Source organism: Peromyscus maniculatus, chromosome 10 (genome assembly GCF_049852395.1).
Source record: "Peromyscus maniculatus bairdii isolate BWxNUB_F1_BW_parent chromosome 10, HU_Pman_BW_mat_3.1, whole genome shotgun sequence".
NCBI classification, from domain to species: Eukaryota; Metazoa; Chordata; class Mammalia; order Rodentia; family Cricetidae; genus Peromyscus; species Peromyscus maniculatus.
Genome location: NC_134861.1, coordinates 91,799,070 through 91,814,157, shown reverse-complemented (window position 1 = coordinate 91,814,157; position 15,088 = coordinate 91,799,070). Strand labels below are relative to the sequence as shown.

General features: G+C 43.6%; 1 protein-coding gene across 3 annotated transcripts in view; it reads left to right on the top strand.

The window, feature by feature from the left end:
• Positions 1–15,088, top strand: part of Rasgef1b (RasGEF domain family member 1B) — a 521,256-nt gene that overhangs the window by 428,844 nt on the left and 77,324 nt on the right. The window lies entirely within an intron of this gene.

The following is a 15,088-nucleotide window of genomic DNA, read 5'->3' as shown; positions in this document are numbered from 1 at the left end:
CCTATTTTACTACTCTAGGTATCACTGTAGTCTTCATGGTTTTATTATCTCAGGTTAACAAGGCAATTTTATGACCTAAAGCCCAGGCCCTGAGTATTAGTGAAACCTTCCTATCCAAGCCAATTTGTTACCAGATATGGGGATCACAGCCTGTGCCCCAGCAAGACAGAGTTGACCACCTGTCCTCAATCAGCCAGTTAAAGGAGCCGTGTGTGTGTGTGTGTGTGTGTGTGTGTGTGTGTGTGTGTGTGTGTTTATGTTTAAAAAAGAAAAAGAAAACAAGAAGATTTATTCAATATGGCCACATTGGGAAGAGGGAAAATAAAGAAATAAAGTTCAGTGGCCCTTCTAAGTCCGTCTTCAGGGGTCCTGACATGAGATAGGGTTGAACTAGAAGGCAAGAGATGTGTATAATTAAGCAATCCATCAAAGAGGGGTCCCCTGCCTACTTTAGCTCCAAGTCTCAGCTCCAAGTCTCTCCTTCAAGATCACCTGACAACTTGTGAATCTTTGTCCAGAAGACAAGTTCCTCCTCTGGCTGCCCCTAGGACATGAACCATTTCTTCTACACAGGAGACCTCTGGGGGGAAATTCTAATGTCCCCTCTACACACACACACACACACACACACACACACACACACACACACCACACACACACACACACACACACACACACACACACACACACAGCCCCTGGTTGTCCTGGAACTTACTTTGTAGACCAATCTAGCCTTGAACTCATAGAAATCTGCCTACCTCTGCTTCCTGAGTGCTGGGATTAAAGGTGTGTGCTACAACACCCCACCAAAATTCTAATTTCTTCAAGTCCACTGTTCCAACAGTCTAATAGCCAGAGAAGGGAACACAATTGTCTCTTTAGAACATATTCATTCCTTCCAAATTGGACTGTTTCATATCTCTACTCTTTGTTTTAACACCTCAGTCTACAGGGGAAATGTGTGTGTTTGTGTGTTTGTGTGTTTGTGTGTTTGTGTGTGTGTGTGTGTGTGTGTGTGTGTGACAAATATGAATAAAATACAAGTAGTGAGCCAGGTTAGAGCACATGCAGATGGGGTCTGATTCCCATGTACATGAACCATTTCTACATCACCTTTTGGCTTTTAGTTACTTCGGAAGGGCTGGCACAAGCCACTTGAGCGTGTTGGTTCAAGGCAGGCTCTCGTCATGAAGTCTACCTTGGCTGCTTTAAACTTTGTCCTTCTCCGGGTTTCCAAGCGCTGAGATTACAGCCAAGCACTAGCGCATCCAGCATTGGCTTCAGTGCAACTCTGACAACTCCCTGCCCTGTCCGTGAGTAATCATTTCTGAAGACATCATGACTTAGAGCTGGCGGTTTGTTCAGTGTTCCTTGTAGCTGGGATCAGGTTTTGTCCCCACTGGTCTGATTGTATCCCATATTTCAGGGAGGGAAACGACACTTGCCAAGGTGTTAGTGGCAATAAACTCCTTCTGCCCAAGTGTAAGCCAGTACAAGGTGCAGAAGGAACGGCCCTTCTGCCAGGCACACCTCAAGTCCAGTCTACGTGCCCTGTGAGCAATGTCCCAGTATCTCAAAAATATCTTCCGGGTTCCTACGTCAGAAGCCTGACTTCTGTAGCATGTTGACAATTAGTTACATTTACAAAAGCAACCAATGAGGGTAAAGTTAATTTGAAAGTCAAGCCAACAGATTTATAAATATCCTGTACCTATCAGTCTTTTGAAGGCTTATATAGTACTAGAGACATCTGTATGTATAAAAGAGCCAACAATCATTACCCTCCTTACACAGAACTATGTAGAAGCCCATTGCATATTGTTAGTTTCTACTTCTAAAGCATTTAATATTTAGAGTCTTTGGTGTAGTAAGGTAAGTCTATAGTACCAATTTTTAAATATCACATTAATTCAAAAGCAGTGTTAGTTGCTACAAGCAGATAACGCACAAGTGTGTAGCACACATACAATAGCAATACTTACTTTGTCAAGGTAAACACATGTCCCAGGATTGCAAAAAGCAATTGTCCAGGTGGCAGATTCCCCAATGTGTTTTTCAGTCTGTGACACTAAGCAGTCGGCACTATACCATACACATGTAATGAACCTTTTTATAGAGGGTGCTCAACATTTATGAAGGTCCATCATTACCCATTTTAAGCAGGTGCCAGTTGGTTTCTGGAGTCAGTGACTAAGGGAACCAAAGAGGAAAATGTCACCAAAGGCCAATTCTACATGGAAAAATGTCATCTTTTGTGTCAATTATTCCTTTAAAAGCTCCAAGTTAGGTACAGCTGTGCAGATGTACAGCATTTCCTTGTTACACTCACTCCCCATAATCCACAGTCTCTATGAGTTTTCCTCTTTCTCATCCAGGATGCTGCTATGGGGCTGCTTGCATTTCTCCATGTTCACTGGGGCTAACACGAAGTGTTCAGCCTGACCCAGGGCCATGAGGAAAGCAGGGTAGTGCTGTAACCTGGCCTGGCTGCTGGGAAAGTCCTGCTCAAAGAACAGCACCGACTGGCTGCCTTGAAGAGACTGGGCTTTCCTTTGAGCCTGCGAGGTCTTCCTGATGGGTAAAGTGTAGAGACACCACTATGTGTAGTTCCAGTCAGACACTTAGGACTTACTAAAAGCATCTGAAAATAGTTCCCTACAGAGTGTCATTTAAAATACTTCAACACAAACCGATACTCAAGCAAACCTTAACTTTGTTAAGACATTTTCCTAAGAAGGTGAAAGTTGCCAGGCACACAACTTTAGTCCCAGTGCTTGGGAGGCAGAGGCAGGTGGATCTCTGTGAGTTTAAGGCCAGCCTGGTCTACAGAGAGAGATCCAGGACAGCCAGGACTACACAGAGAAACTTTTCTCGGGGGAAAAAAAAAAAAGAAAAAGAAAAAAAAAACAACCCTGAAATATAAACATAAAAAAAGCAAAACATAGAATTCTATCTTCCAAGTCAATTACAGAACATTACTAAAAGCAGAACACTGTCCTTAGGAAGATCTCACTGTTGTAGACACAGGAATTAGCTTCTACTTACACTGGTGTCTTTATATTAGAACATTATTGTTTTTTAAATGAATGAATTTTATTTCATTAGTTCCCAAACTGTAGAATCTTCTAGTTAGTGGGGGACATACTAATTTCTCTCAGCCTTGTTATAAAGACAGGCCATGTCCTCCAAATAAACACAGCAAGCTCCAACAATATTAATTAGTAATATCTGAGTTTCAAAATGTCAGAAGATGACAGGCAGCCACTTAATGATATGGACTGCTGTATATTTTTCCAGGCCTCCAACAGACAAATACTATACAAACAACACAAATTAGTTTCTAAACAACCATCCATCCTTACCCATCATCCATGTTGAGAACCAAGCAACAGCTCAGCTACCTCTCTCTGCAGCCTCAGGACTCTCTGCTGACAACAGCCTGTGGATGACTAGAAAGAAAGCTTTTAACCTGGCTTGCATTCCAAATTTTCAAAGGGTTGATTTGTGGCATGAGAGAAAAACAGAAGAATTGGAGGGCCATGAAAGAGAGAGGAGCCGCCACCTTAGAATTCGTATTAGAGGCTTTCACCAGCTGAGAAGTAAGAATTCCAGTACAATTAACATTGGCTTCCCACACAGAGGTAATGTTCCTTCCACATATAGATATTTTATACTAAAAGAGCCACAGGTCAGGCTTAAAGCCTGTATGAGTTTGGCCTTGAGCGGCACCTGACTCCTTTTCCCTGGCAATCTCAAACAAGCTTAGGCCTATATTAAGATGTCTTTCCACCTCCGCTTTACTGCACCAGCTAGTCCTAAAAATGCCTTCAGTGTCAAAACCATGCATCCCTGCTTAGACCTGAGTTGAGGCCCCTAAAACTCCAGGGGGACCTCTCTGGCTGCTGCTAAAGGAGGCAGTATAAAAGTCTGTAGCCAGTGAGTCTGTACTCTAAAATGCTGACAGACTTATATTTAATTTTTAGCTCAGAAGTATTTTAACACGTTTACAAAGACCAAAAGCTTAAGCAAACAAACAAACAAACCAAAAAACAACTATTTTTTTTCTTCTTCAACAATCATAGTTGTGGTGTTATTTGCTCCACCCATGACCTTGGTCTATATGGCCTGAAGGTGCTTCTTGCCCTTGTATGTGACCTCTTAAAGGGTCATGAGCCCTTCTCCCTGATCTAACTGCCAGGTGGAGGACAACTTCAGCTGTCTACTGGGTTCTGTATTCAGGAGTGTATTTTCTCAATGTATATCTTAATAAATCTCTACTACCCATTAAATAGACTCACGTGGGTTGATCTTAACACATAGTCCTGAGAACGTCATACACGAAGTGTCATTTCCGGTTGCCAGCAGGCATTTCTCTGCAAAGAGGCTGAGGCAGAAGGAGAGGCAGCACCTGCTGCCATTCCTGGGTCTACCCTTTGCTCTGTTTCAAAAGGAAAACTGGTGACTTAAACTGAACGGACACTGAATAGTGAAGATAAACACTGTTTGTAGAGTTGGTTTTGTCTTTCAAAAATATTGAAATATTTAAAATAAAAAAAAAAATTAAAGATCCTCTTCTGGTAGAGCTTACATGAACAACCAAAGAGCAAGCATGCCAGTTATAAACATACAAAGCAGTTAGCACCAGAAGAAAGACCAAGTTTTCCAGCAGAGAAATTCCAGTTCACCAAGAAATCGAAAGCTCTGGGACAGAGAGGGGAAGTTAACTCCATATTGCTAGGAGGGAGCAGGGGTTCATTGGAAGCTGGAATCAAGAAGCAAGCTCCCAAGTGGATTTTTGAATCTCAAGCGCTACCATGTTCTGCTGGCAGCCATGAAAACACACATTTATAACCACTGTATTTTATTTAAAACATATCTGAACATAAATGTCTAGTGACATTTTCTTCATGTTCATCTGCCAGAGTTACATAGCATATTGCATATATCATAACAGTGTCCTGTCATCTACCAACGTGAACATCAAGTTTAATAATTCAATCTCATTTGCCACTTGGGAACAATGTTGGTGTTATCTTCATAATTTGCAATGCACATTTATACTATACTATTAAGATAAACAGGAGACAACCTTTCTTTCCTAGTCAACTTTGGGCCCCATCTCACATTTTCAGTGTAACGCACACAGAATGGGAAGTACCCCGCGAAAGGAAAAGGGGGAGAGGCGTCAGCCTTCACAAATGACCTCCCTTCCATTTTCTGTGTATACTGACCAAGATCCTAAACATATCTGCCCTGCCACTGGACATTTTTATCCATCCCATGGAAGACCCTCATTCTTCCATGGAGCTTTGTGCAGACTGCCATTCATGAGGCTACCACTTTGCCTGTCTTCCAGATGTAATGGTCCTTAAGTCCTGTTTTTAATTTCTTGCATCAACAAGACTAAGAGCCCAGAAAAAAGAAACTCCGATTCTCCCAACAACAAGTTTAGATATTAAAATACATAATTCTATAACATTATTGAGAACACAATGCATTATGTCTCAGCAACTATCCCAAAGCAAAATTAGCCCATCTCAACATTAACAAAACAAAAATCCCAGCAGAGATCTTAGCACCCCCTTTTCTCTGTCTGAACTAAGTCAGCAGGACCCAATGACTCAGAAGAGCCCCCAGCTTTTCTTGTCACGTGGCCGATGCCACAAACAGTTCAGCAGAACTCCAAATCACAAGAGATTTCAAATTGACCAGGCCTGTCCTACCAAGGTCATTACTGTTAGATTATGGGCCTGTCCTTTTAAGACACTGGTCATTCCATAAAGTCAGTCTTCATAACCTAAGAAACCAAGTCCTGTTCTCTTCCAGAGCTGACAGGAGCCTTCTGTGAGGATGAAGATATAAAGGACTCTGCAGGAGAAAAGCAAACCCAGGATAAAGGAGACCTAGCCATGCCTCCCCTCCTAAGCCTCTCCCTGCAGGAATGTCTCCCTAGGTCCTAACTGTGGTCAGGTTCGCAGAGCCTCTGAGTGCTCATGCTCTCTTCCTTGCTGTAGCCACTGCTTCTCTGTTTAATAGCCCCAGAGAGCTCAACAGAAGGACCCCTAAAGACAAGGCCAATCAACAAATGGAAGGCACCCCAAATGGTTCCAAAGAAGCTCAGACTAGTCAAAATAGCAGAAAAGCAAAGCCCAAGGTGCAGTGATGGGGAGAAACTCACCCACCGAGGATTAAGACTTTCTCTAGAATCCAAAACAAAATCCGACGCTTCTTTTAGCATTCTTCACCAAATAGAGGAAAAAAGGCAGAAAATGTCCCTGGGATGAAATGACTGTAGATGCTGCTGGCAGCTCCCATCTTCCCTATCCATCCACGGCCAACTTGCTTCAGGCAACAGATATCCCCAAAACGTTCCTTCTTGTCCCTTCATGGCCATTATATTGTCACCAGACCTAGCTAGGGGTTACAGTCTGTGCCCGAACAAACCAGGTTGGACCACTCATGCTCATTAGCCAGTTAAAGGAGTCAAATTATTGGTGAGAAGCAGAAACAGGAGATTTATTCAATGTTATCACATTGAGAAAAGGGATAAAGTAATCCTGAGACTCCCCCAATTCCATCTGCAGGGGTCCAGACATGAGGTAGGATTGAACTAGAAGGCAATAGATGTGCATAATTAAGCAGTCCATCAAAGAGTTGTCCCCTATCCACTTGTGGTCAGAGTTCCAAGTCTTTCCTTCAAAGTCATTTGACAACTTGTAAATCTTTGTCCAGAAGACAAGTTCCTCATCTGGCTGCCCCTAGGGCATGAACCATTTCTTCTCCACAGGAGATCTCTGTGGAGATTTTGATTTCTTCTTCTTCTTCTTCTTCTTCTTCTTCTTCTTCTTCTTCTTCTTCTTCTTCTTCTTCTTCTTCTTCTTCTTCTTCTTCTTCTTCTTCTTCTTCTTCTTCTTCTTCTTCTTCTTCTTCTTCTTCTTCTTCTTCTTCTTCTTCTTCTTCTTCTTCTTCTTCTTCTTCTTCTTCTTCTTCTTCTTCTTTCCCTCCCTCCCTCCCTCCCTCCCCTCCTCTCTTTCTTCCTTTCTTTTTTCCCATTTTTCAAGACAGAGTTTCTTTGTGTAACAACCCTGGCTGTCCTGGAACTCCTTTTGTAGACTCTCTGGCCTTGAACTCACAGAGATCTGCCTAGATCTGCATCCAGAGTGCTAGGATTAAAGGTGTGTGCCACTATAGCCCAGCAGATTCTAATTTCTTGAGGTCCACTGTTCCAATAATCTGGTAGCCAGAGAAGGGAACACAACTGTTCCTTTAGAAGACAGTCATTCCTGGCAGACAGGTCAGTCTCAAAGTCACTCCCCTCTCCTCCACCCCTCATTCATATAAAATCACTGGGTAACTTATTAGACACTTAGAGGTACTGCTCAGTGTGAGCTGAGTTCCCCCGCTGCACCATGTGCCCTGGCTGCCTGTTAATTCCACCGATCCATTTCTCCCACTCATCCCCTGGGTATTTGGAGAGTTGGTTTAATTAAGTAATGACCTATAATGGGTTAATAAAAGGCAGTTAGAGAGCTAGGGTATGGCCCTTTGAAGGTCTCCTCCCAGGGTGATTTCATCACTCCTGTTTCTCTTTGTCTATTTTTCTGACACTGAGAGTGGAATCAAGAACTTCAGGCATGCTAGGCAAACGCTCTACCATGGTGCCACATCCTAAGCCCTCATTCCTTCTGGTTGGCTCATCTTACAAAAGAGTATGGATAATACGTCTCTTCATAAGTCAGCATGCAGATACATAGAGTGAGTTTGTTTAATGCTTTTTTTTTTTTTTAAAGCAAAGCTTCTACGTAAGCAAGAAGACAAGAGTTTGAGTTAAATGAGGTTCAGTAAACAGATGCTAAATACTCCACACCCGCCTCTGGCCTCTGCACGTATGTGTGTGTATGTGCAGGCGTTGGTGTACACACCCCTGCGCACACACACACACACAGCTGGACATGGCGGCATATATGTAACCCCAGGACTGGATTGGGTCAGAGACAGGCTAAACCTGGGGGTTGGTAGCTAACTGTCTTAGCCAAATCAGGGAGCTCTAGGTTAATAAAGTGGAGAATCAATTGAAAAAGACATCCAGACATCAGCCTCTGGTCTCCATATGTACCTGCATGGGGCAAATGCTCTCTCTCTCTCTCTCTCTCTCTCTCTCTCTCTCTCTCTCTCTCTCTTTCCCTTTTCTCTCTCTTCCTCCATTTTTCTCTTTCTTTTCTTTTCTTTTTTTTTTTCAAGACGGTTTCTCTGTGTAGCTTTGCGCGCCTTTCCTGGAACTCTCTTTGGAGATCAGGCTGGCCTGGAATTCACAGAGATCCACCTGCCTCTGCCTCCTGAGAGCTGTAATTAAAGGCATGCGCCACCAACGCCTGGCTTCTTCCTCCCTCCCTCCCTCCCTCCCTCCCTTCCTTCCTTCCTTTCTTTCTATTTCTCTCTCACACAGAGAGAGACCATATATGCATTTTTTTTGAAAAGATTCAATATGTGTTTCACTTTAAAAAGTTTGAAAAATAAAGAAAAATAAAGTAGGAAGAAAGTTTAGAACAAATTCACCCCTACAATGTCACAACCCAGTAATTTCTACATGCACTGTCCTTCTCTCAGAAATGAAGGAGTCCAGTGCAGCCTTGTCCTGTAGCTCCAGGCCATGGCTGCTGGGGAGGAGAGTGGTGTCCAGGCAAGATACTGACTGGTTTATGAACCTCGACTTCCTACTTAGACAAGGTGCCTTTTGACTCTACTGAGTTTGTGATTTAGACGTGACCTAGTTTCTGTGACCCACGTAGGAACCAGAAACCAATGCAAGCTTCTAATGTTAGCAAGGTTGATATTTTAAAGTGAGTGCTCCACTCCTCTGTTTCCTTCTCCTCCTCCCCATCCTCATGTTTCTCATCTGCCTTCTGCATTTCTTTCTCTTTTTCTTTGTTGTTTTTGGAGGATAGCTCTATAGTTCTATACAGTGCAGGATAGCCTGGAAACCTTTATGTAGCCCAGGCTGATCTCAAAGCACTTGTTTTCAGGCCCAGCCTCTTGAGTGCTGGGATTACAGTTATGCACCACCACATTGGTCTAACCGGACTCTGTCCAGTCTGTCTGAGTGTCATCATCGGCTGACCCGGTTTGTTAGTAACTGAGCAGTGCTGATGGGCTTTGACCAGAAATGAAGATTAAAATAAGGGAAGAGTATAGACAAGAGAGCAGATCTGGATCTCCATGGTGAAACTGTGGCTTTCTACACCACTTTGCCATAAGGAATTCATACACAGCTTTTCATGGTGCATCTCTTACTTGCTAGATATGATATTAGGGTCCAGAGACTCGGAACGCTTCCTTTAGGAGGTCGAAGTCCATGGGAAAAGATGGACTCATAAGCAATTAAATAACAATATAGCAGCTCCACATATTTATTCCACATGAGTTCCTGCATGCATTAGCTCGCTCATATATTCTCATAGCAGTCCCAGGAGGCTTGCATTGCCATTACAGGTAATCACACTGAGGCACAAAAGAGACGTCATAGTTGTCATGTAGCAGTCAGTGATGGAGCCGGGAGTTGAATCCAAACCTGGGCCTCTCCCCACAGTCCCCGAGGATGTATTCTAAAAGAAGGGTGTGAAAAAGAGTCCAAGGATGGACTTCCTCTGTAGGCAAGTTTCTGTGCCATCCCTGTCTCCTACACTAGCTGAATTTAATATTTCTATGCAATAGGTTTTGTTGATTAAATATCATAGCTTATAAATATATATATAATATACATATATACATACATATATATATATATAATATATATAATTATGATTTTGGGCTGTCTAGAGGCCTTGATATTGTCAAATAATGACTGGGGAGGTTCATGAAAATCACCGCCGAAGGGCTTTCTGGCCTAACGGATCTGAATGTATTTTAAGTCCATTAACAAAAGCCTGACTTGCAGGAAAAGTGGTGTTTAGAAAGTCACTTATTTCTGTGAAACACATATTATGATCGTGAACAGCCCGAAGACTCATCAGGAAGAGTCAGTAACAACTCCCAGTTATCAAAATGATAATGTACACTCTCTGGCTTAAACCCTATGTACCAGTTGACTTGGTGCGTTGCAACTGCGAACGTGATCAACAATTTCAGACATTTCCAAAACGATTCGAGAACTCAGTAGGGTATTTGTTTTTATAAAAATTCTATTAAAAATAGAAATGCATAAACAGACCTGGCTTTCCATGGAGTGTCTGTCTGTTTCAGTTCTGATACGGACAAGAGCACAGGGATTACTCTGTCAACGGGGCACACAGAACTCATGATAAAAGCGAGGAAAGACTTTTAGACTGGAGTTTCTGACATGCCTCTCAGAAGCCTAGCCTTACATTCAAAACTCTGCCGATCTCAGCAAATTGCTCAGCTTCCCAACTAATGAGTTTAAGAATGAAACTCTCTTGTTGCTTGATTTTCTTTCTGCTTTGGTTATTTTTTTTCAATACTGAAATGCCAAGAAAGCCATTTATGAGAATGCACTGGTGACTAACTCTTAGCTGTGTGTTGAGATGGCAGGTAGGTGGGGTTCACTGGAGTGCCCCAAAGCCTCTGTGACATCCCACCGTCATCAACAGTAGGAAAAGCCAATGCCTAAGGAAGAGAACTTCTTGGCCTGCAGACACGAAAGTAAGTTCCAGTGCATGATCCTGGGAGTCACCAGAAACCATAGCCTTCCTTATAATAGTCAAAGTCACAAGGACCTTGCTCTAACAGACTTGAGAACAAATCCTTCAACCCATAGGACACCTTTGTTATTATTGTTGTTGTTACTGTTATTTATCATTATGTATTATTATCTTATGTGTATGGGTATATTGACTGCATCTAAGTCTGGGTACCACATACAGGCCTGGTGCCCAAAGAGGTCAGATGGCGACACTGGATCCCCTGCAACTGGACTTACAGGCAGTTGTGAGCCTTCATATAGGTGTTGAGAATCAAACCTAAGTCTACTGGAACAGCAGCCACTGAATTTAACCTCCAAGCCATCCCTCCAGCCTGAGGATTTTTTTTTAAATTGAAGTACATTTTAAATAGCATACACATTAGGTTTCATTGTGGCATTTCCAAACAGATTTTGCTCGTGTTGACTCTCCTCCTTCCTCTTCTCCCCCATCCCTCTAAACTCTTCCCTCCCGTGTTCCATTCCACCTCCCTCCCCTTTATACTTTGATGTCGCTTCTGAAGGACAGATGTTCTGAAGCCAATTGTCCAAGACAATTTCTTTATAGCCATTCTGTCAGACCAGAGAAATTTATATAGATTATCTCAGGTGATCATAACAAAGCTGTGAGGTAGCAACTATACTTCCCTCAATTTTACAGATAAGGAAGTTGAGGTGTAGAAATTCGAAGTGACGGACCCAGCTTAGTGATAAGGAATGACAGGGTTGGAATTTAAAACATGGATAATGCTTCCCGGAGCTGTATATTTTCCTTCCTTTCCACCTAACCTCTTCAATAGCTAGTAGCTTATGAATCCAATTGACCTGAGGTAAACGGGCCTTGGATGTCTTTGGGGAGAAAGGAATGAATGAAGGCACAGGGATAGGAAGATACGGTTTATTTTGAATCCAGCCCTCCATTCCTGCTCAGCCTCTGAACTATGATGACTGTCTCCACGCCCAGATGCAGCCCTGGCTGAGTCACTCGCTAAAGTTCTCTGCCTTGCTCTCGTGGTCACCGGCTTCTAGTTGGGCACAAGTAATGGGCTCAGATCACCAGTCCAGTATTAACTGCTCTGTAAGCACTCCTGCCCCTCCAAACTGGGAGCTGGTACCAGTCCCATATGGCTGATGCCTGGGTGCTAAAAGCAGGCCAGTGCTTGTGTTCTCCCCTTAGCCTCATCTAACCTGTGTAAAGCATCCTTTCATTGAGGCCTCTTCTCTTGGCTTGTCTGGGAGTCAATTCTGTTTCTCTGCTGAGCATTAGCCCCCTGACCCTGAGGTTTTCCCCATCTTCCCCTCTCCTCCCTGCCTATGTGCATGCATGCATTCACCCAACAAATATTCACAGAGCTGACTGCTTATCGGCAGGCTAGTCGTTAAGAGTATCATAGAGAGACACGGGCCATTGCTTTCCTGCACGTAGAACTATCTATCTTATGCCTCCATTTCCCTACACTCGGGTTCATCCCCTGCTCCCTACTAAACTTTTATGAGTTGCAGCTTGTGTGAAGTTATATTTGTCTGTGCGTACGTGTTCCTGTGTGTGCCTGTGCGTATGTACGTACGTGGATGGGGAGGCTGGAGATGGCTATCAGGTGTCTTTCTCAATGGCTCTCCACCTTCTTTTCTGAGATAAGGTCTCTTGCTGAACCTCGAGCCCTGTGACTCATCCAGACTGGCTGGTCAGCAAGCCCCAGGGATCCTCCTGTTCCGACCTCCCGGTCTCTGGGATGACAGGAATGCTGCTGCGTCTGGCTTTTACGTGGGTTGGGGGTTTCACGCTTGGTCCTCATGGTTGCAGAGTTAGCACTTGCTATCTGACTGGGCCATCTCCACAGCTCCCCCAGCTCCCAGAAGCAATTCTTCCAGCTCCAGTTGAAATATTGTTTCTTCAAAATTCCAACATGTATACTTTTTCAGCCATAGGAAAGTACCCATTTCTGTACTAGCAATTAAGACACTAAATTAATTCTGAATATATTTGCTGATTACTCCAGCATTCCAGGTCATGAGTCTAAAGAGTCCGTGACTCTAAAAAACAAATTAAGTGCAGATGGATGTTTTCTGAGTAGATGGGACCTGACTATTTGCTCCTTTAAAAGGATTAGCATCCAGATAACAGAGAAATAATTATGTCCTATTATAATTTATGGAATGATTAAAATAAATTTTCCTGGCCATTTCCGAGTAGTGAAAAAATCATTTGAGTTCCTTCGCCCAAGGGAAGGGTGTGTGGATGAACACACAGGGTTTCCATGTACACCATGCTCCCTGACTTGTTTCTAGGAGAAGCACGGTGGTAGAAAGGGAGAAATTAAGGTGGTCAGAAGCAAGACACGATACTGCTGAGGTCTCCAGAGTGGGCAGAGGCCACTGCACGCTATTCCAGAGAGATGGCAGTGCCTGTATGTGTCACCAAGTCTCACTCTAGGCCGCCAGCAGATGCAGAAACTCCGGGGAGATCAGGCTGAGTCTCTGTAGAAACTGGACGGTGTCACAGAGCTCCTGCCTTCACAGGACACACGCAACAAGGTAGGAGAAACCCTTAAGGAGTGGCGTGCATGGCTGCAACCCCAGCGCTTTGGAGGCTAGGGGAGGAGGAGTGTGTTCAAGGCAGGTGTGAGCCACATAGTGAGACCTCGCCAAAGGAACAAACCAAACTTACCTTTCCGAAGGTTCCATTTCAGATGCATGAGTGGCAAGTGTTCAGACTCTATGGCCGCTTGATTTCCTGTCTACTATTTGATCACAGTATCAAGGACTTCTCATTCATATCAATTTAACTCATCTCTGCATTTGAATTAGGATATAAATCATTCACTGGTCTTTGCACACCCCTAAGCTGCTGTTGAAAGAGGTAAAAATGGCAGATCCTTGGGGTTAGCAATCATCCCTTCCAACAGGGCCTTCCTTGTTCGCTTGCTCATGATAGTGAGGGGGAAAGGGAGTAGTTCCCATCATGACCTGCACAATCCAAAATGGCTCTTTATAGCTGTTTTCTGACCTTCGGTATAGGGTGAATGTGGTGACTCTTGTCCCAAGCTTTCAATTTAGTCATCCAAGAAAGAGGCTATTCACCTACTTCCCGGATTTATTTCTATTTATATAAAGATTTGACTGTGGTTATTACTTGCTCAGGAGTAAGGCTGGCATCAGAATGGACTAAATCCAAAGAGGGACCATCTCCATGAGCTAAGCAGAAATCAACACATGTTGAATGAGTTTGGCCTCATACAGGAAGTGCTTCCCAGAGGTGTCATCGTAATAGCAGCTTCTATTTAAAGACTGCTCCCCTGGTGCCTCAGACTTCCTTCAAGACTCGGTCCTCAAAACAGGGCTGAGAGGTGGGTATCTTCAAGCTGTTGGGAAGAAGAGGTGGTGAGAAGAAATAAGGGGACCCGGGGTGTGATCAGAGGGACTCCAGAAGCAGGAGGGTCGACAGTGTACCACGCGAAGAGCTGGTTTTCTGTCCACCTGATGTGAAGTCTTGCCTTGTGGCGGATGAAAGGCCAACTTCCAGAGTTGTTCTCAGGAATGCGTGACCTAACTGAAAGCACCGACCAGTGTCTGTCTGTCCTGTAACGGTCCCCTCCTAGCTGTTGACCATTTTCCTTCCTCTTTTTTTCTAATTAAATTTTGTATTTGCCAAAATGTTATGTGGGGTATGCAAAAACAAACCAAAAATGGAAAGAGTACAACAATGATTGATAATATGGTTATCAAGGAGGGCTGTGGAGGGCGTCCCGGGCAGATGTGGTCAGGGGTGGGAACGGGGCTTCCTGTGTCTATTTGTCAGGTTGTTTCAGTTTTCAATTTGTAAATGTGCTAGCTATCACAAATCCTTAATCCTTAATCTGAGCCTTCCCTGGTGGACAAGTCTACTCACTTTCCTGGCCGTTCCCATATTGACTTTATTCTATCTCATTCTCTCTGTCCATTTAATGTTTCATCTGCTCCTGGGTTTAAAAAAACAATAACCCCAACTTCTTTGTCTGTGCAAATAACGCCTATGAATAATCTTATGCTTCAGGCCGTGGCTCACCTTCATACCCCAAACAGCATTCTGCTGCACTGTTCACAAAAAGACATGCATTCTGTACTAGACACGGTACTAAGCATTTACCAATGCTTCACTGAATTAAACAATAAGATGTTTAAAAGTTGAGTTTTTTTTTTTAAAATTTATGAAAACACTTCAGTGGCTTGTGATTGTAGGAAGAAACAGATCCACATTCCTTCCTAGAAAACACATAGCACTGTGTCCAGAGTCTGTCTTCCTGCCTTGCACACCTCCTGATGCCTGCTGCTTCCATCTCCAGCATCACTAAGCCCTCTGTGGCCTGAGCATCACTGCACTGTTTCGCTCCTTCCAGCCTCCCACCTAATACTGAA